Source organism: Paroedura picta, chromosome 17, assembly GCF_049243985.1.
Source record: "Paroedura picta isolate Pp20150507F chromosome 17, Ppicta_v3.0, whole genome shotgun sequence".
In the NCBI taxonomy this organism is placed as follows: Eukaryota; Metazoa; Chordata; class Lepidosauria; order Squamata; family Gekkonidae; genus Paroedura; species Paroedura picta.
Genome location: NC_135385.1, coordinates 3568253 through 3587826, shown reverse-complemented (window position 1 = coordinate 3587826; position 19574 = coordinate 3568253). Strand labels below are relative to the sequence as shown.

Sequence of the window (19574 nt, the reverse complement as noted above, 5' to 3'; positions counted from 1 at the left end):
TGATTCTATGAATACTGAATTTAAAGGCCTAAAAAGAGTAATCCAAAGTCTAAGAAAGACAAAACTCAGTTCATGGGCCACTTAAACTGCAAAGGTTTTAAACCTAATAACATAAAAGCAAATTAAGTTTAACAGTGCGATTTATCAAAATCACTTGGCTTTAAATTATTTGCTTGCTGCAAATGTGTGTGGTGGTGGTGTGTGTAGAATAATCTCCAGACAAACAGAGACCAAAATATTAGCCCTGTAAGAATACAAACCACTCTCTAACACAGATTCAACTGAAGGAGAAACCATGATAGAAGAAAAATGTTAATGTGTTCCACAAAGAAGAGTTAAAAAAATTAAAAAGGGGGAATTGATATAGATTATATAGATTTGTGGAACACAATGGAGAACACAAATACAGATTTGTGGAACACACTTTAGACACAGTCTGTCTATGGTTTATTTTTAGGTCAGGCAGAATGTATCTTGAGTTCATTGTGGCACTATGTGTATAGTTATTTCTTTGTCTCTCAAAGTAACCTTGAATTTGTCAAAAGCAGATAGCTCCTGAATGTAGCATCCCTCCATATAAAGGAATGTATTCTTTGAAACAAAGAGCGAGAAAATTGTAATAAGATATATAGCCATCCGTGATAGGTCAGATTGTACGCCCTTCGTCGTTTACCTGCCTGGTCAAAGGGACAGTGAGGGACGGAGCGTCAGGATACCTCATGATGACGTATCAAGGTCTTAAAAATGAGCTGCCCTGATGCAGACTTCAGAGAAGGCACCAATTAGCTTTCTCTCCCTGCTTGCAAACATGTCTCCTAAATAAATCCTCTTGCTGCTTAGCCGTCTTTGGTGTGGTCTTGTGAATTTTACACGGCATGATCCATAACACCGGCATGTGACACCTACGCTAGATAAAGGAAGGGATCGGGTTGGTTACAACAGGCTTTCCCCATTCAGCCCCGATCCTTTCAAAGGATTCTGGTGAGGGAAGTTCTTTAAGTTGGTTTGCATCTTAGGAAAATCCCCCACGGCCCTTGGGACCATAATAGCTTCTACCCTCCTCCCCGTTCCCTGGCCTCCGTGTCCTCCTCGGAGGGTTCAGGCTGACAATTGGGGGCATGGCAGGGCCTTCTTTTTGTGCTGCCTTAGTGGGCCATCTAGAGGTGGGACCCAGAGCCAGGGGGCAGGGAGGGGAGCGGGGCCTGGAGGTCCTGGCTGAAGAGGCGAGGCTTGGCTTACACAATCCAGCCATCTCTGCCTCCCCAGAATTCGGCCTGGAGGCAAAGAATTCAGCAGGGGTTTCAAAACCTTCTGCCACAGACTCAGCGTCACCCAGTCCTGTCTCCCCCGTTGTGGACCGTCAGGGTCGGCCGTCTCCTCCGCCGTCTCCCCGCTGAGGAGGTGCCCGGATCAGGCCCTCCCCGTAGCCGCTGAGTCAGAGGGCTTTGGGGGGGGGCCCAGTGCGAAAAGGGCCTTGATCCCGGGGGCCGCTTAAGCCAAGGCTCCTGGGGCCCCAGTGGCCGTGGCATCTCTGGGATCCACTGGCCCTCTTGGCCCCCTGAGAGGGTGGCTCATCCTCAGGTGAAGAACGGCCTTCCCGCCCGCTGGAGGAAAGATAAATGCAAGGAGAGAAGCCAGAAGGGGAGCGACCCAGAATGGCCGCTGCCAACAAGCAGCCTTGTCCTCAGCTCCCTGCTCCAAAGTCCCCCTCGGCTCTTTCTCTCAACCGACCGAGGGCCCTTTTCGCCCCGAGGCTGCCCTCACTGTCAGGCCCGACTGCAGATGGCCTCAGAGCCCTGCAGAGCTGGCCGGAGGTCCCCCCTTCTCCCTCCCTCCAGGCCTGCTGGGAAGGAGCCTCTGCCAGGCCCTGACTGAGGGGAGGAGGCCTTTTCCTTCAGAGAGCAACGCAGGGGAGCCTCAGGGCCTCCCTTTTGAGGGGGGGGATGACCTTCCCCTTCTGCCAAACAGCTGGCTGACAGGGAGGCCACAGAAAAGCCCCTTCTCGCTTAAAATGCTGCTCTGGCCGGGGGTTGGACACAGCCAAGCCATGTGTCTTTCTTCTTTGCAACTCTCTGCAGATTTGAGGCCACTGCACAGCGTTATTCTGCAGAGGAAGCTGGCTCTTTTGTCTCCTGTTTCATCTGCACAACAACCCTGTGCAGTAGGCCTCAAGTCTTTCGATTCAACAACAACCTGTGTGGGAGGCCTTGAATGTTTCTTCTCTACCACAACCCTGTCCAAAGTAGCCCTTTCTGCCTGGGGAGCTGATCTTTACACTCTGCAGGTGAGCTGTAATCCCAGGAGCTCTCCAGGCCACACCTGGAGGTTGGCTACCCCTGGGTTGGAAATATTCCTGGAGGTTTGGAGGTGGGACTTCAAAATCGTACAATTGAGGCATTCAAGTCCGGCCTTCAAAGGAGCCATTTTTGCCTGCAGTTGGGAGGGAATGGTGCAGGTGTGTCCCTCCTGGGCTATGGGCTATGGCCAGCCCTTACCAGCAACTGTTTGTATTCTGGGGCACAGACAGGCAGACCAGCATCAGTCCTGTGAGTCTGGAAAGTGTAGGAAGATCTAAATAAATATTTACAGCCTGAAACTAAATAGAGAACAAGTAAATGTCTGGAGACACATAGTCACTGAAATAGTAACTGGCAAATAACCTTGGCTTGGCAAATAAATAAACAGTATTAAAAACCTTACTAAGGTCAAGAGCCTCTTGTGGCGCAGAGTGGTAAGGCAGCCGCCTGAAAGCTCTGCCCATGAGGCTGGGAGTTCAATCCCAGCAGCCGGCTCAAGGTTGACTCAGCCTTCCATCCTTCCGAGGTCGGTAAAATGAGTACCCAGCTTGCTGGGGGGTAAATGGTAATGACTGGGGAAGGCACTGGCAAACCACCCCGTATTGAGTCTGCCATGAAAACGCTAGAGGGCGTCACCCCAAGGGTCAGACATGACTCGGTGCTTGCACAGGGGATACCTTTACCTTAAGGTCAAGACTGCTGTGCACAGAGAGTCTTCCTCTTAGGGTTGCCAGCTTCCCTGTGAGGCTCGCTACCCCACCTCCCTCATGGGGAGTCTGCTATGGGGAGAGAAGGGGAAGACAATTGGAAAATGCTTTGAGACACCTGAGGCCTGCAGGATCACTGCGGCCCATTCCCAGTTCTCTCAGATCTCTCACAACCCTACATACCTCACAGGTTGACTATTGTGGAGAGACAAATGGAAAAGGTGTTTGAGACTCCTTTGGGTAGTAAGCAATAGGGTACAAAAATCCGTTCTTCTAAGGAGCAACAATGAAAGAAGCATGTGGTCACATAACATTTTACCAACAGTGAAAATATGGGAGACAGAAGGAACAGGGTGGACACCTGTGTACTGTGACTACCCCATGTGTATTAGGGCAGAGGGGCATTTCGGTGAATGTGGCCTAATTCACACAAGAAGGGAAATGACGCAGAACTGGGGGGAATTGGTTGCCATGTAATCTTCCCCTAAGAAGAGTCTCCAGTCTGATTTTCCCTTCACATATCTGAGGACATGGCTCTGGAAAGCTCATCTGTAACCACTATGCCACAATTCCCAAAGGTCAGTCCTCTCCCACAATCAACCAACATTCCACACCGCAAGTTCTTGACACCCATATCTCCACACCCATGGCCTCATTTGCCACCATGCCACCACAACCTCCCACACAACACACATGACAACCTCATGCCCTTACAGACTGGACAACTCCTCCCTTCCTCTTCCCACTGCCAAGCTCTAGCGCCCGTTGTATTCTTGGAGACAACGGGCTTTGCCCCTAGTTAATAATAATGATGCTCTAACTTGCCGGGTCTCTTGGCACCACCTTCTTAGGACTGCACCTGCACAATGCAGCCACCTCCTTTACTGTAAGCAAGGGGCCCACAGCACATGCTAAATATGCTACGTAGATAAACCAACTCTGCCCCCCCCTTCTGTGTCTCCCCACTTCCCAAGGCAGAATAGAGACTCTTTCTTCTCTGTGCACATCTAGTGTGTGTGTGTGTGGGGGGGGGGCTTTAGAACAGCATTTCCATTTGATTTATTCCATGCTCCTTGTAATCCCAGTAAGATCCAGGGACTAGCAAACAATCCTAGATCAAAAAGAACTAAAGTTATGGGTAAATGCAAAGTGCAAATTCTGGTTTGAATCAGTTCACTGAATTCTACAGTGTGTTCAGCAGGATAATCACATAGTCCTTAGGCCTTTGAGATACTTACCTGTATATTCCACCTTCCAGACGGTTCTCTTTTTGATTTCCAGGGCCAGCTCTTCCAGTAGAAGGCTGTTAGAATCTCCGAGGGTGTTTACCAAGGCCCTGGAAGTCCCAATAGCCTACCTACAACAACCAGGAATCGTCCTGGACGATGTGTTCCACAGAGCCAAGGAGGTGAGCTGGGACATCAAGTCCCCTGTGCAGTCTTTTAGGCACACAGCTGCCTGGTCAGTGGGCTTTTTAAAACATTCATCTCACACCCTCCAGGGACATCGTCCACTCAGAGGCTAGGATTCAGACAAGGAAAGCCAAAGTGTTTCTACCTGAAGAGAAGCAGGTAAGATTGTTGGAAGGGGTGAAAGAAACCCAGGAGAGGTTGGTGGACCTCAGGCACCAGCTGATGATGTAGTCTATAGGTCTGATTCCTTGGACCCACTTCCATGCCAGGCCTCTACAATGGACTCTTCTTCCTTATCTGAATGACACAAAATGCACACAGTGAATGACATACAACACACACACACAAAGGGAGCACAAATAAGTCAAGATACTACCATCCCAAAGAAGTCACTAAGCTGGTGGTCTTCATGACCATATCTGACAAGGGGAGCCATTTTCCTCCAACTTCCTTTGGGAGAGTCTTTAATTATTCCCAATAATTGGGCTTCATTTAGGAAAAGAAAGCTCTTTATTGGAGAAATAAAGAACATAATATCACAGGGATTTTGCTAAGACTGGAAAATCAAACCTAACAATCCCTTACAGTGATTCCCAGGCACAACACAGGGGGGGAGGGACGAAGCAGGTCTAAGGCATTCCCACCTAAGGGCTAAGGCAGGATGGCAGGCCAGAGGATCAAAGGGGTTGTTAGTGTACAGGCAATTATAAACGCCAGTTTTTGCATTGCAAAAGCATAAATCGGATTTTGACATCTTTACCTGCAGAAGCGTCTGGGGAACACACTGCAAGGATCAGATTGTCGAAGGCAGATGGAGCCTGTTGGAACTTGGGTGGCTAGGAGAGGAGTGTGACAACCAACCACGCCAATGGACCGGAGTGGGAGCATATCTTCTGGGGGGGGGGGGAGTCCCATCTGATCTTCTACTAGCACAAGTACTGACTTCAACCATAGACCTGGTGGAAGAGCCCCGTTTTGCAGGCCCTGCAGGAATCTGAGAGCTCTCCCAGGGCCCGCAGCTCCTCCAGGAGCTCATTCCACCAGGTAGGGGCCAGGACGGAAAAGGCCCTGGCTGGCCAAGCACAGGTGTACTTCTCTGGGCCTGGGAATGACCAACAAGTTGGAACCCACAGAGCACAAAGTCCTGCGGGGAGGATAGGGTGATAAGAGGTCCCTCAGATACGTGGGGCCCAGACTGTGAAGTGTCTTAATGGTCAAAACCAAAACCTTGAAGCTGATCCAGACCACCACTGGCAACCAATGCAGCTGCTTCAGCACAGGCTGGATATGGGCCCTCTATGGTGTTCTTGTGAGGATCCTAGCAGAATAGGATCCTAGCAGAATAGAATAGGCTGCCTAAGGAGGTGGTGAGCTCCTCCTCACTGGCGGTCTTCAAGCAAAGGTTGGAGACACACTTTTCTTGGATGCTTTAGGATGCTTTAGGCTGATCCTGCGTTGAGCAGGGGGTTGCACTAGATGGCCTCTAGGGGGATTCCATCTCTATGATTCTATGATTCTATGATCTTTGTCTATCTGCTTTAGGATGCTTTAGGCTGATCCTGCGTTGAGCAGGGGGTTGCACTAGATGGCCTCTGTGGCCCCTTCCAACTCTATGATTCTATGATTCTATGCATTTTGCACCAGCTGCAATTTCTGGGTCAGAGACAAGGGCAGGCCCATGTAAAGCAAGTTACAGAAATCAATTCTAGAGGTGACTGTCACATGGATCACCATGGCTAGATGTTCAGGGCACAGGTAGGGCACTAGAGAGCCAGTTTGGTGTAGAGTTAGGAGTGCCAACTTCTAATCTGGCAAGCCGGGTTCGATTCTGCACTCCCCCACATGCAGCCAGCTGGATGACCTTGGGCTCGCCACGGCACTGATAATGCTGTTCTGACCCACCTCATAGGTGTCTGTTGCTGGGACAGGAAAGAGAAGGTGACTGTAAGCCGCTTTGAGAATCCTTCGGGTAGAGAAAAGCGGCATATAAAAACTAACCTCTTCTTCTTCTTCCTTCTTCTTCTTCTTCTTCTTCTTCTTCTTCTTCTTCTTCTTCTTCTTCTTCTTCGTTATGCTAGGACTGGTCAGTGGGGAAAGGAAACCAGGCTGACAAAGAACACAGTGGTTAGATACAATCAAAATGGACACTGGCCAGAACATTCACAGCTAAAAGAAGCAGTGCAAGATCTGAAATCATGGCAGTAGTTGTGCCATGGGGTCGCCAAGAGTTGGACTCGACTGAATGGCTCACAACAACAACAACAACAACAACAACAACAACAACAACAACAACAACAACAGATTCTGATTTCAGCCCAAGGTTCTCCTAGCCCAGCATCTTGTGCCCTGGCCAAATGTTTCCAGGACTTCCAGGACTGCTCAGAAATATTCGGGCTCAGAGCAAGTGTCCTGTTGAGCTTGCATGATTAGTAGTTATGTTCCCCGTGAATTGGACTTACAGCTTTTTGAAGCCCTCTAACCTTAGCTGTGTTTTGAGGCAGTGAATCCTGTCAATTAATTATATGCTGTATGAAGTACTTTCTTTGACGATCCTGAATCTATAACAGAAGTGCACATGCCTGTCCTTTACCAACCTATACTAAAAGGCCTCACCTGAAACACTTAGGTCTTTCTTTGATCATTTTGAAACAAAATCAGAGTCCAGTGGCACCTTTAAGACCAACAAAGATTTGATCCTTTTGGTTAGCCTTTTCTGCACCTTTTCCAGGTCCGTATCCTTTCTGAGATTGGGAGACCAGAACTGTGCACAATATTCCAAAATGTACACAGAAGAGCACAGAAATGGTTATGTGTTGTTTTTGAGGGGGGAGGGCATGGGACGAGGAAGAGAAAAAATGTTTTTTTATACCCTGCTTTCCACTACCCAAAAGAGTCTCAAAGCAGCTTACAATCGCCTTCTCTTCCTCTCCTCACAACAGCATTCTGTGAGGTAGGTGCAGCTGAGAGAGCTCTGAGAGAACTGGCCCAAGGTGTCTGTCTGTGGAGGAGGAGTGGGGAATCAAACCCAGCTCTCCACATTAGAGGTCACTGCTTTTAACCACCGCACCTACAATGCCTCTCATACGATACCAGAGAAGGCCCTGCCTTAGTTGTAACTACAATTACTGTTACGTTGTTCTAGGAGGGAAGAACTGGCGAAGAGAAAGACCCATGCATTTCCTTAACAGGCAGCCCAGATACAGCCTCCCGATCAGATTAGGCAGAAATTGCACCTATAGAGTTGGGTGGACCCAACCATTCAAGTAGCCATGTTCTAGCCCAGGGTTAGTCAAACTGCGGCCCTCCAGAGGTCCATGGACTACAATTCCCATGAGACCCTGCCAGCGAACGGTGTGGAAGTCATCAAGTCAGACTTGCAGGCAAAGTGGGAGGGCAAATTCACATACGGCATGATTAAAATGGTGAGCCGATTCCAGAGATAAATGGGGGAAATCCGCAATTTGGATTTGTTTGTGTTCACTTGACATTGAATTGCATGGGAAGCATCCCGAGTTCAATAAATATCTCCATGTTAAAAGAATACTGGGAAACTAGAGACTCACTTCCCAACAGCAGTTAGCTGAGACCTCGCCCTTCTGCCCCCTGCCGGTCCTCTCAAGCATGGAAGCCTCTTAGGGCATCAACTTCTTCAAAGTCGAGCATTTGGCTCGACAGTCCGATGGGCAGTAGGTTCAGGATTGACAAACGAAAATACTACTTTACGCAGGGAGTGATTAAAATGTAGAACTGGCTGCCAGAGGGTACAGAGACGGCTGCAGGAATAACCATCTTTAAAGGGGATTTGATATATTTAAGGAGGATAAGTCTGCCACGGTGACTGAGGGGGACATAAGGACAAAAGAAAGTCCAAGCAACACTGGTAAAGGTAAAGGTAAAGGTAAAGGTATCCCCTGTGCAAGCACCGAGTCATGTCTGACCCTTGGGGTGACGCCCTCTAGCGTTTTAATGGCAGACTCAATACGGGGTGGTTTGCCAGTGCCTTCCCCAGTCATTACCGTTTACCCCCCAGCAAGCTGGGTACTCATTTTACCGACCTCGGAAGGATGGAAGGCTGAGTCAACCTTGAGCCGGCTTCTGGGATTGAACTCCCAACCTCATGGGCAAAGCTTTCAGGCGGCTGCCTTACCACTCTGCGCCACAAGAGGCAACACTGGTAATTGTGAGCAAAAAATGCCTCCATCAAGTTCCTAATAAACAGATCTGTTATAAACAAGAAATCTCTTTATTGAAGAAAACGGTGAACAGAAGCAAGGATTTTCCTTGCTGAAACTGATAAGCTATACTACAAACATGCTTTTATACTGCTCTCGTAACCTCTCCCCCCCCCCATTTCAAATCTTGGCATGCTCTTAAACGTGTCTGGCTCTAAGTTTCCTAGACTCAGATTCCCAGGCAAAGCATTTGATAACTCCCAGATGCTACAGGCATTCCCAAGAGCACCGATCAGTCTAGCAAAATCAGTCTGGCAAAGTCAGAAAAATAAAACACCTGCCAGCAGAGGAGTGGTGAAAAACCCATTACACAATTAGGACATAGGTAAACAACAGGTTGAGCCTCTTGTGGCGCAGAGTGGTAAGGCAGCCGTCTGAAAGCTCTGCCCATGAGGCTGGGAGTTCGATCCCAGCAGCCGGCTCAAGGTTGACTCAGCCTTCCATCATTCCGAGGTCGGTAAAATGAGTACCCAGCTTGCTGGGGGGTAGACGGTCATGACTGGGGAAGGCACTGGCAAACCACCCCGTATTGAGTCTGCCATGAAAACGTTAGAGGGCGTCACCCCAAGGGTCAGACATGACTCAGTGCTTGCACAGGGGATACCTTTACCTTTACCTTAAACAACAGGTTAAACAAACATCACTGAGCCAAAGCATAAAAACGTGGAACAGGTCAAAATTCATGAAACTGGTCAAGATCAAGGAAGCAGGTACACAAGGTCTTGATACTCCTCTTCCAAATGTGTAGATTTGATACTGTTGGGTGATGGCTTGTCCTTTCTTGTGTCTCACTGGAAGGTGAAATATCAAGAAGTCAAGGAACAATCCTTCCTGTTCAAACCCCAAACTCTGGAACTATTTATCAAGGAAGGCCCTTGCTAGCCCTTTCAACAGGAGCGAGAGGGAAAGATTTTTGGCCGGCTTGCTAGAATAGTAGCAGGGCAGTGGCTTGTGAAGGATTTCTCGCGAAATCTTGCCGATTCCAAAAGAAAATTTCAACATATAAGTATTTTGTTCCATTTATATCGGCGTCTGCCATTTTCAACTTCAAGGGAAGCGGAAAATAAATAGACATTTCAAAGAGGCTTGAAGGAAGGCCTTTCCTTACACAGGTTGCGTTGGGCTGGAAAGGTAATCCGTTGAACGTGACGGCAGAGGAAGAGACTGTGCGGGGGGGAAAGAAAAGCTCAACCTTTTGCCAGCACGAGTTTGGAGGGTGAACGCTGGAGGACCAGACTGTGAACACCTATTTCCCCCCCTTAAAAAGTAGACCCATTGAACTTATGGGAGATGGACAAGATGGGTGCGGGACCCTTGTCTGAAATGCCTTGGCTGTGAGGGGAAGTGGGCACGTTATGCAATTAAATATTGTGCTAATCTTGCAGAGGAGCTTGGGGAAAGCGCGGAGGGCTGCAAAATCTCTCTTCAATCTATCTCTTTCTCCCACCTTAAAGGCCCTTCCCAGCCTCTAACAGGCACAAAGCCGGCTTGCCCAATGTCTGCAGGTCGTGTTGTTTATCGCCTCAGATGAGATCATTTCTCTTCAGCCCACCGTTGTCTGGCCCTGCGGGGTCCCGCTGCAGAAAGCTGAGGGGGTCAAAAAAGGGCTCCTTGTTATCTCTTCAGCAATACGCTGGAACTGTTCGGCTGTGCAGTGTAGCAAGGCCTCTTTCCAAATCCTAGAATCATAGAGTTGGAAGGGGCCCTAGAGGCCATCTAGTCCAACCCCCTGCTCAACGCAGGATCAGCCCTAAGCATCCTAAAGCATCCAAGAAAAGTGTGTCTCCAACCTTTGCTTGAAGACGGCCAGTGAGGGGGAGCTCACCACCTCCTTAGGCAGCCTATTCCACTGCTGAACTACTCTGACTGTGAAAATTTTTTCCTGATATCTATCCTATATCGTTGTACTTGGTTTAAACCCATTACTGCGTGTCCTCTCCTCTGCAGCCAGCAGAAACAGCATCCTGCCCTCCTCCAAGTGACAACCTTTCAAATACTTAAAGAGGGCTATCATGTCCCCTCTCAGCCTCCTTTTCTCCAGGCTGAACATTCCCAAGTCCCTCAACCTATCTTCATAGGGCTTGGTCCCTTGGCCCCAGATCATCCTCGTCGCTCTCCTCTGTACCCTTTCATTTTATCTATCCCGTCTCCTATAATGGTCCCCATCTCTGGGATTATAAAGTGGAGAAGGTTTCAGTTTGTCTGTCTGTCGATTTAGACGTTCCGCAGAGATCATAGAGTCATAGAGTTGGAAGGGGCCCTAGGGGCCATCTAGTCCAACCCCCTGCTCATCGCAGGATCAGCCCTAAGCATCCTAAAGCATCCAAGGAGATGCGTCAAACCTCTCCCTGAATTCCCCGTCTGTTTGTTTACTTCATTTCTCCCCAGTGGAATCCCAAAGCCCCTTACAGGGTCCTCCTTGACTCCATTTTGTCCTCGCCACAAAGGTGTGAAGTAGGTGAGGCTGAGATGGTGGGACTGGCCCAAGGCCACCCAGCAAACCTCCGGGGCCGAGCGGGGCTTCAAACCTGGGTTTCCCAGAACCGGCTCTAACCCCACCATCGCACTGGCTCTTGGAATATATCTGTGCTGGATAGGGATGGGCCCAAACTGAACTGCGAAGCAAAAGTCGCTATGGATTTGTGTGGTGGTTTGTGAACTTTTGTTTGCGGCTTGTGGAGAGAGGCTTGTGAGGGTCTACCACCATCATGAACTTCTTCAGCCGTTCGTGTTGATTTGTGGAGGGAGCAGAAAGGAGGGGTTTAAAAGAGCTCCTGGTTCCCTTAAACCCCTCCTTTCCGTTCTATGCCAAACCCACAAAAACAGCTGAGCGATGGGGAGGCGTTTCAGCTGTTTTGTGCAGTCCCTTCAGATGGGGCTGGAGAAGGGAGCTCAATTCAGTCTCCCCAGCTGGCAGGAAGGAAGGAAGGGGTGAATGGCCTCCCAGAGGACAAACTGCAAAAAGCCACAGACAGCAGGAGTGGAGTGCCCCCCAAGGGCTCTTCATCTTCCCTGGCCGGCAGAAAGGAGGGGATGCAGTGCCTCCCAGGGGCATCTCCCCTTCCAGGGAGCCCTTCACCCCGTCCTTTCTGCCGGCCAGGGAAAGTCAGTGGGGCCGTGAAATGTCGTTTCAAGGCTGTCATTAGTGCTTGGCTTAGGATCCAAATGCTGAATTTTGCCCACGGGAAAAGGGATTTTTTCCTCAGACCACATAAGTGGCAAAAGTAATGTCAGGTGCCTAAACTTAGCCACCCTTCCTATTTCTTTTTCTTGGGGGAGAGGAACCTGGAGTAAATGAATTAGCAGGTGAAACCTTTCCAAGGCTAGGAAACCGTCAGGAGTGAAATGAAGGAGGAAACCAAACAGCTAGCTTGTGAACGGGGCGTGTGATGTTCACAGAGCCAGAGTTATGCAGGAACTAAATAATGGTTTCAGATTATGAGGACCCCCTGAATACACCCCTCCCACACACACACACACACACACATACATGTTACCCATCTTACTTGTGGAGCCAGGCATGCTTTAAGGACTTAAGGGCCCATTAAAGGGCTGCTAAAGGGCCTGCTTTAAAGGCCCGTAGCACCAGCACCAGCAGAGCACAACTGGCTCTGTTGTTTATGCGGCATAGCAGAGCACCCTTCATGGAATCCTAGAGTTGGAAGGGACCTCCTGGGTCATCTAGTCCAACCCCTGTACCATGCAGGACACTCACATCCCTCTCGCTCATCCCCTGTCACCTGCCACCCCCCTGAACCTTCACCGAATCGACCTCTCGGTCAGATGGAGGGATAGTTTGGGACTCTGGAAGCATCTGAGACCCTCACTTGGCAGAAAATATTTACTGGCATTCTCCTGAACTCTAAACATCCTCCGCATGCAAAAAACAAAACATACAAAAAAGTGGTTTTTTGAATGTACAAGTGGTTGTTTTTGAATTGGAGAATGCTCAGGGACTGCCATCCTCTCTGAGGGCTGTAATTCCAGTTCCAGAGCATCAGTGTCTCTCCCAGGGAACCTTTCCCATGTGTCAGCTGCAGTTCAGAGGCCGCCCTCCTGCCTCCGCTGACACCAGCCGCTCTGAGCTGCCCACAGCCCACCCACCCCTGCCTTCAGCTTTGTCCTTGGGGTGGGGTTGGGTGGGGGCTCTGGCATTCTCCTCAAGGGTTTTCTTGTGGGGGAGGCTGTTTCTTTGGGGGTGGGTTACCTTGTCGCTTGGCAGGCCATGGTGGAGGCCGTCAAATGCAGCATATGCTGCCACCAGAGCACCCCCTCCCCTTTCCTCCCGCTGTGCTTTGCGCCAGTGTGCGTGAATGTAGGGAAATGGATAATAAAAAGTTAGCCGGAACCTGATTAGGGGTGGAGGGAAACTCGTGTTCTGCAGCTCCTGGGAGTCCGTAGATTTATCTGCCCCCGTTACAAAAGTGATTCTCTGGGATTCTTCTCGGAGCTGAAGCCAGGCTTCCCGGCAGGGCTGAGGCGAACGGGGAGAATAATCTTGCTGCATTTTGACACAACAGGCGTTAGGTTTGTGGATTTTCTGTGTGTGTGTGTCTTACATTCTCCAACGGGTCTTCACCTTAGCGTGTAGGGCTCGTTTCCCCATTTTCTGTTTAGGAACTAGAAACCTTCACCAGAAGTGGAAAGTAAGATTTTATTTTCCCAGGAACATACACGACGAAAGCAACAAATTAATTAGAAGTCTGTTTTGCCCTGGGTGCTCCCCTTTGGGTTATCTGACACTGTTTTCAGCAGGATCACAAGCGAATCCGCCAGATCCTACGAACCCTTTTGTATAGAACACTTATCAATGCACCTCCGCCTCCAGTGAATAATAGAACAGTCCATTCCAGGTGCCAGAGAAATTCCCAGGTTTTCTTTTACAACCCAGACATCAAACCCCAAAGGTGATGGCTTGAGATACGCCAAACTCCTCCATGGGGAACCCTTGTTAACAGAACTGTAATGGAAGACCTGGGCAGAGTCTGCACACGTAGGATAATGCACTTTCAAGCTGCTTTGGCAGCTGGATTTTCCTATGCGGAACAGGAAAATCGACTCCTAAAGTGCATTGAAAGTGCATTGTGTGTTGTGTGCAGACTCTACCCTGGATGCCCCTGCTTCTATCCCGTTCAATGCCTGCGTGGCTGAGAACTGGAATGGAGGCGGCTGGACATGGGGACCATTGATACAACAGCACAAAGAAAGTTTATAAGAACCAAACAAACATTTATTTATAACTATGTACAAGTGGTTATTTACTATTAACAAAGAACAAACTATTTACATAAAATACAAAAACGTGCCCGGAGTCTGCAAATGCCCCTCCGCAGCCGGCGGCGTAGCCCCACCCAGCACCCCTGGGCCGCTTGCGGGGCGGCCCAGGCAATGCGGGGCGGGGCTGGTGGAGGGCCGGCTGCAGAGGGCTCCGGGCACAATGTTATTGTGTCGATTTCTTCTTCCTTCTCCTCATCTTCCTCCTCCTCCTCTTCCTTCTCCTCCTCTTCTTCCTCCTCCTCCTGTCCAAGCTCCTCGGACTGTGCCTGCGGGCAAAAGAGAGGGGCACCAATCAGCCTGTGATAAAGGCCAGAGAGGGGGATTCAGGGAGGGGGCCTCACGGGCAGGACGGGGGTCTGGGGGCTGAGCTGGACTTACCACAACCGTTATGTCTTCAGAGGACCCAGTGGATCTGTCTCCAGAGGCCCAGCTGGAGACGAACCCACTGGGAGTGGATCCGCGCTCCAGCGAATAGTCACTATCCTGTTGGAAAGGAGGGAAGAAAAAAAGCGTCAGACATTCGATCTTCAAAAAAGGGAGGAAGGATGACCCGGGAAACTACAGACCAGTGAGTCTGACCTCTGTTGTGGGGAAGATAATGGAGCAGATATTAAAGGGAGCGATCTGCAAACATCTGGAGGACAATTTGGTGATCCAAGGAAGTCAGCATGGATTTGTCTCCAACAGGTCCTGCCAGACCAACCTAGTTTCCTTTTTTGACCAAGTAACAGGTTTGCTGGATCGGGGAAATTTGGTTGATGTCATTTACTTGGATTTTAGTAAAGCTTTTGACAAGGTTCCCCATGATGTTCTTATGGATAAGTTGAAGGACTGCAATCTGGATTTTCAGATCGTTAGGTGGATAGGGAATTGGTTAGAGAACCGCACTCAAAGAGTTGTTGTCAATGGTGTTTCATCAGACTTGAGAGAGGTGAGTAGCGGGGTACCTCAGGGTTCGGTGCTCGGCCCGGTACTTTTTAACATATTTATTAATGATCTAGATGAGGGGGTGGAGGGACTACTCATCAAGTTTGCAGATGACACCAAATTGGGAGGACTGGCAAATACTCCGGAAGATAGAGACAGAGTTCAACGAGATCTGAACACAATGGAAAAATGGGCAAATGAGAACAAGATGCAATTTAATAAAGATAAGTGTAAAGTTCTGCATCTGGGTCAGAAAAATGAAAAGCATGCCTACTGGATGGGGGATACGCTTCTAGGTAGCACTGTGTGTGAACGAGACCTTGGGGTACTTGTGGATTGTAAACTAAACATGAGCAGGCAGTGTGATGCAGCGGTAAAAAAGGCAAATGCCATTTTGGGCTGTATCAACAGAGGCATCACATCAAAATCACAAGATGTCATAGTCCCATTGTATACGGCACTGGTCAGACCACACCTGGAGTACTGTGTGCAGTTCTGGAGGCCTCACTTCAAGAAGGACATCGATAAAATTGAAAGGGTACAGAGGAGAGCGACGAAGATGATCTGGGGCCAAGGGACCAAGCCCTATGAAGATAGGTTGAGGGACTTGGGAATGTTCAGCCTGGAGAAAAGGAGGTTGAGAGGGGACATGATAGCCCTCTTTAAGTATTTGAAAGGTTGTCACTTGGAGGAGGGCAGGATGCTGTTTCTGCTGGCTGCAGAGGAAAGGACACGCAGTAATGGGTTTAAACTTCAAGTACAACGATATAGGCTAGATATCAGGAAAAAGTTTTTCTCAGTCAGAGTCGTTCAGCAGTGGAATAGGCTGCCTAAGGAGGTGGTGAGCGCCCCCTCACTGGAAGTCTTCAAGCAAAGGTTGGATACACACTTTTCTTGGATGCTTTAGGATGCTTAGGGCTAATCCTGCGTTGAGCAGGGGGTTGGACTAGATGGCCTGTATGGCCCCTTCCAACTCTATGATTCTATGATTCTATGATTCTATGATTCTACATTGTCCCTCTGACCCATCAACCCCACTTTGCCCCTGAAGTCCGCCCAACATAAACCCCCTGGAAAACTTACCACACTCCAAAGTTCTTCATTTTCAATGTCTTCTAGCACCTGCAGGAAGAAATGGGGATTGGTGAATTTCCTGCCTGGGGGCAGCCTGAGGGCAAGATGCCAGGGAGGGAGGACAGGCACGGCCTCCCCTCCCCTCCCCTCCGCTGCCCTGCCTGCCCAGCCCCTTCCTGGCACCAAACGGCCCTTTCTATTCCCCCCTCCCCCCACTCCTCTCTACTATAGGCATAAATTTAAGGTCCTACTTACAAGGTCGGCCTCCATCTTTTTCTGGCTCCTTGTATGAAATGACGGTTGGGCCCTGGGCGCCCCATGGAAAGCCCCGTTCTGAGCCCGCATCACAATGGGTCCTGGAGCTTTCCTCTGCCGGAGAATCCGTCCCTCGGGGGGGGGGGTCGCTCTGGTGACCCCAGAAGAGAAGGTGGGGGCCGAGTCAGGAAGGGACGCCAACAGCTTCGGAATTCAATGCCAGGACTCAAATATAATGTTGGTGCCCCAGTTAAAGAAGGCCAATCAAGTCTTGGGCTGTATCTACAGAGGCATCTCATCAGAATGGCAACAGGTCATGGTCCCCCTGCATGTCGCATTGGGCAGACCCTCCTGGAGTCCTGGTGCAGTTCCGGAGGCCTCCCTTCAACAAGGATGTGGTCAAAACTGAGAAGGTGCAGAAGACAGAGATGAGGAAAAGAGTCTAGTAGCACCTTTAAGACCAGCAAAGATTTATTCAAGGCGTGAGCTTTCGAGTGCAAGTACTCTTCCGCAGACTATTTCGAGTGCTTGCACTTGAAAGCTCACACCTTTAATAAATCTTTGCTGGTCTTATAGCTGCTACACGACTCTGGTTTTGTTGTGCTACATCAGACCAACACGGCTACCCATTTGAATCTGGACTTGGGAACGTTCAGCCTGGAGAAGAGGAGGTTGAGAGGGGACATGATAGCCCTCTTTAAGTAATTGAAAGGTTGTCACTTAGAGGAGGGCAGGGAAAGGTTCCTGTTGGCAGCAGAGGAGAGGACCTGCAGGAATGGGTCCCAACCCTATTTCCATCTGGATATCAGGGTGGGTGGGTGGAATCCACAGTCAGAGTAGTTCAACAGTGGACTGGGCTGCCTAAGGAGGTGGTGAGCTCCCCCTCACTGGGGGTCTGGAAGCAGAGGCCGGACACTTATCCTGGATGCTTTAGGCTGAACCTACATTCAAGCAGGGGGTTGGACTAGATGGCCTGGATGGCCCCTTGCAGCCTGGCATGTCCAGTGAAGGCACTGCCATCAAGAACTAGTTTGAGATGTCGATTCACCTGAACTAGGGGGGCATCACTATGCTCGAAATCCATGCACCTCCCACGTCTTTTCCTGAGCCATACGTGTTCGTATCTTTATTTAGAAGGGGGTTCCTTTTTCTTTTCTTTTTTTAAGTAGGAAATCAAATAGGTCAAAAGCTTCTCATCAGGATTAATAGAGGAGGGGCGTTTGAATTGTTAGAAGCAGGAAGTACAACTTTCGCTTGAGAGCTGACAAAAATACGTCCTTTGGTTTCTCATTAGAAGGTCTGCATGACGTGTCCTCCGTCTTTGATTTTGATGTCTCCGTCAGACCGACCTCACTCTGACTGAGCTGTGATAATCTTTTAGAGTTCTTTCATCCCCTGTGAAAGGCAGCAGCGACTGGTCGAGCCTTCTGCTCTATACAGGGCTGGAAAGCACAGAGTGCCGTTCCCCGAAGAAGAAGAAGAAGCAGAAGAAGAAGAAGAAGAAGAAGAAGAAGAAGAAGAAGAAGAAGAAGAAGAAGAAGAAGAAGAAGAGGGTTTTTCCTCAGTGGGGACCCCGAGTGGCTTGCAACATTGTCTCCCCCATTTTATCCTCACAAGTTTGTGCTGAGTCCTGGGCTGGGGGTTCAAACCTGTGTCTCCTGGGTGATCGAGGGGCGTGAGGGGTGTCCATGGACAGTGCAGGACAAATTAGAATATTAATGGGATCATTTGCAAATCTTGGGGGTGTTCAGGGTTGTGGTCAGTTCCGTATGGTTTTTCACGCCCCAGTTTGCAGCCAGCTGGGTGACCTTGGGCTAGTTACAGTCCTGTTAGAGCTGTTCTCACAGAGCAGTCCCATTAGAGCTCTCTCAGCCTCCCCTCCCTCACAGGGTGTCTGTTGTGGGGAGAGGAAAGGGAAGGTGACTGTGAGCCGCTTTGAGGCTCCTTTGGGTAGAGAAAAGCGGGGTAGAAAAACCAACTCTGCTTCTTAATGTGTATGGCCGGACGCCCTTCTCTTCCTGAATTTGCTTTTGTTCACCGTATTTTAAATGAATATGAATTGCACAAGCCATCTTTGGACATTTTGCCAATAAGGAAGTGAAAGCCACATATTGGACTGACCGGGGCGTGGGGGAGATGCAAAGAAGGTTGATTATTAATTGCTAATGTTAAAAGCCATAACTTTGTAAAAGTAAAAGTTCTCGAAAAGGGTAGGGTAAACTCCAAGGGACAGAAAGGCATGCCAGAGATCATATGGTTCCATCAGTATGAAAGATAAATTGCATATGTACGCAGGCAGGATTTGAACCCGGGTCATGCAGGAAAGGAAAAGGAGAAAACTCGCTTTGTTTTGCTGTTTGAAACTAGACTTCCGTTACCATGTTACCATTGTAGAAAAGAAAAATATAATTAGGATAAAAATGTAGATAACAGCATAGGAGACCCCTGAGTAGTGAAACAGGGGAAGGCTTAATGGCTTGGGAATCATCCTCCTTTCTCTTCTTCTACTTTACACAGAAGCAGATACACAAAGATCATAGAATCATAGAATCATAGAATCATAGAGATGGAATCCCCCTAGAGGCCATCTAGTCCAACCCCCTGCTCAACGCAGGATCAGCCCAAAGCATCCTAAAGCATCCAAGAAAAGTGTCTCCAACCTTTGCTTGAAGACTGCCAGTGAGGGGGAGCTCACCACCTCCTTAGGCAGCCTATTCCACTGCTGAACTACTCTGACTGTGAAAACATTTTCCAGATCTCTAGCCTATATCGTTGTACTTGTAGTTTAAACCCATTACTGCGTGTCCTCTCCTCTGCAGCCAGCAGAAACAGCATCCTGCCCTCCTCCAAGTGACAACCTTTCAAATACTTAAAGAGGGCTATCATGTCCCCTCTCACCCTCCTTTTCTCCAGGCTGGACATTCCCAAGTCCCTCAACCCATCTTCATAGGGCTTGGTCCCTGTGTCTTCCTTCCTGCCATCCTTTTTTGGCCTTTAGCATGGCTGTTAGTAAGTGCATGTGATTCCTGGCAGACTTTGGGAAAGTAACCTGCAGCATATTTCCAGTTGATCATAATGGGAACATTCATTTGTCCTTTGGTATTAACTTTAATAGGCAAGACACTGGTGGGCAGTCCCTCAGCTTTTAACATAATTTTGGACTTGGTTGCTTGGAACCTGAGGCTAATTGATCAGGTGCAGCTGATCAATTAGCACAGCCAGGCTTACTGCCTTTAGGGCTGTCAGAATAGGCACAGGAGGATGATCGGCATGATCTAGGCCAGGGGTAGTCAAACTGCGGCCCTCCAGATGCCCATGGACTACAATTCGAATGCTGGCAGGGTCTCATGGGAATTGTAGTCCATGGGCATCTGGAGGGCCGCAGTTTGACTA

The 19574-nt window shown here is 49.2% G+C and overlaps 1 long non-coding RNA gene across 1 annotated transcript; it reads left to right on the top strand.

The window, feature by feature from the left end:
* Nucleotides 1-4233: 4233 nt before the first annotated feature.
* On the top strand, nucleotides 4234-7004 carry LOC143827530 (uncharacterized). Its single transcript, XR_013227342.1, has 3 exons — nucleotides 4234-4412; nucleotides 4506-4575; nucleotides 6495-7004. It is a non-coding gene; the product is annotated as an uncharacterized LOC143827530 (long non-coding RNA).
* The last annotated feature ends 12570 nt before the right edge of the window (nucleotides 7005-19574 follow it).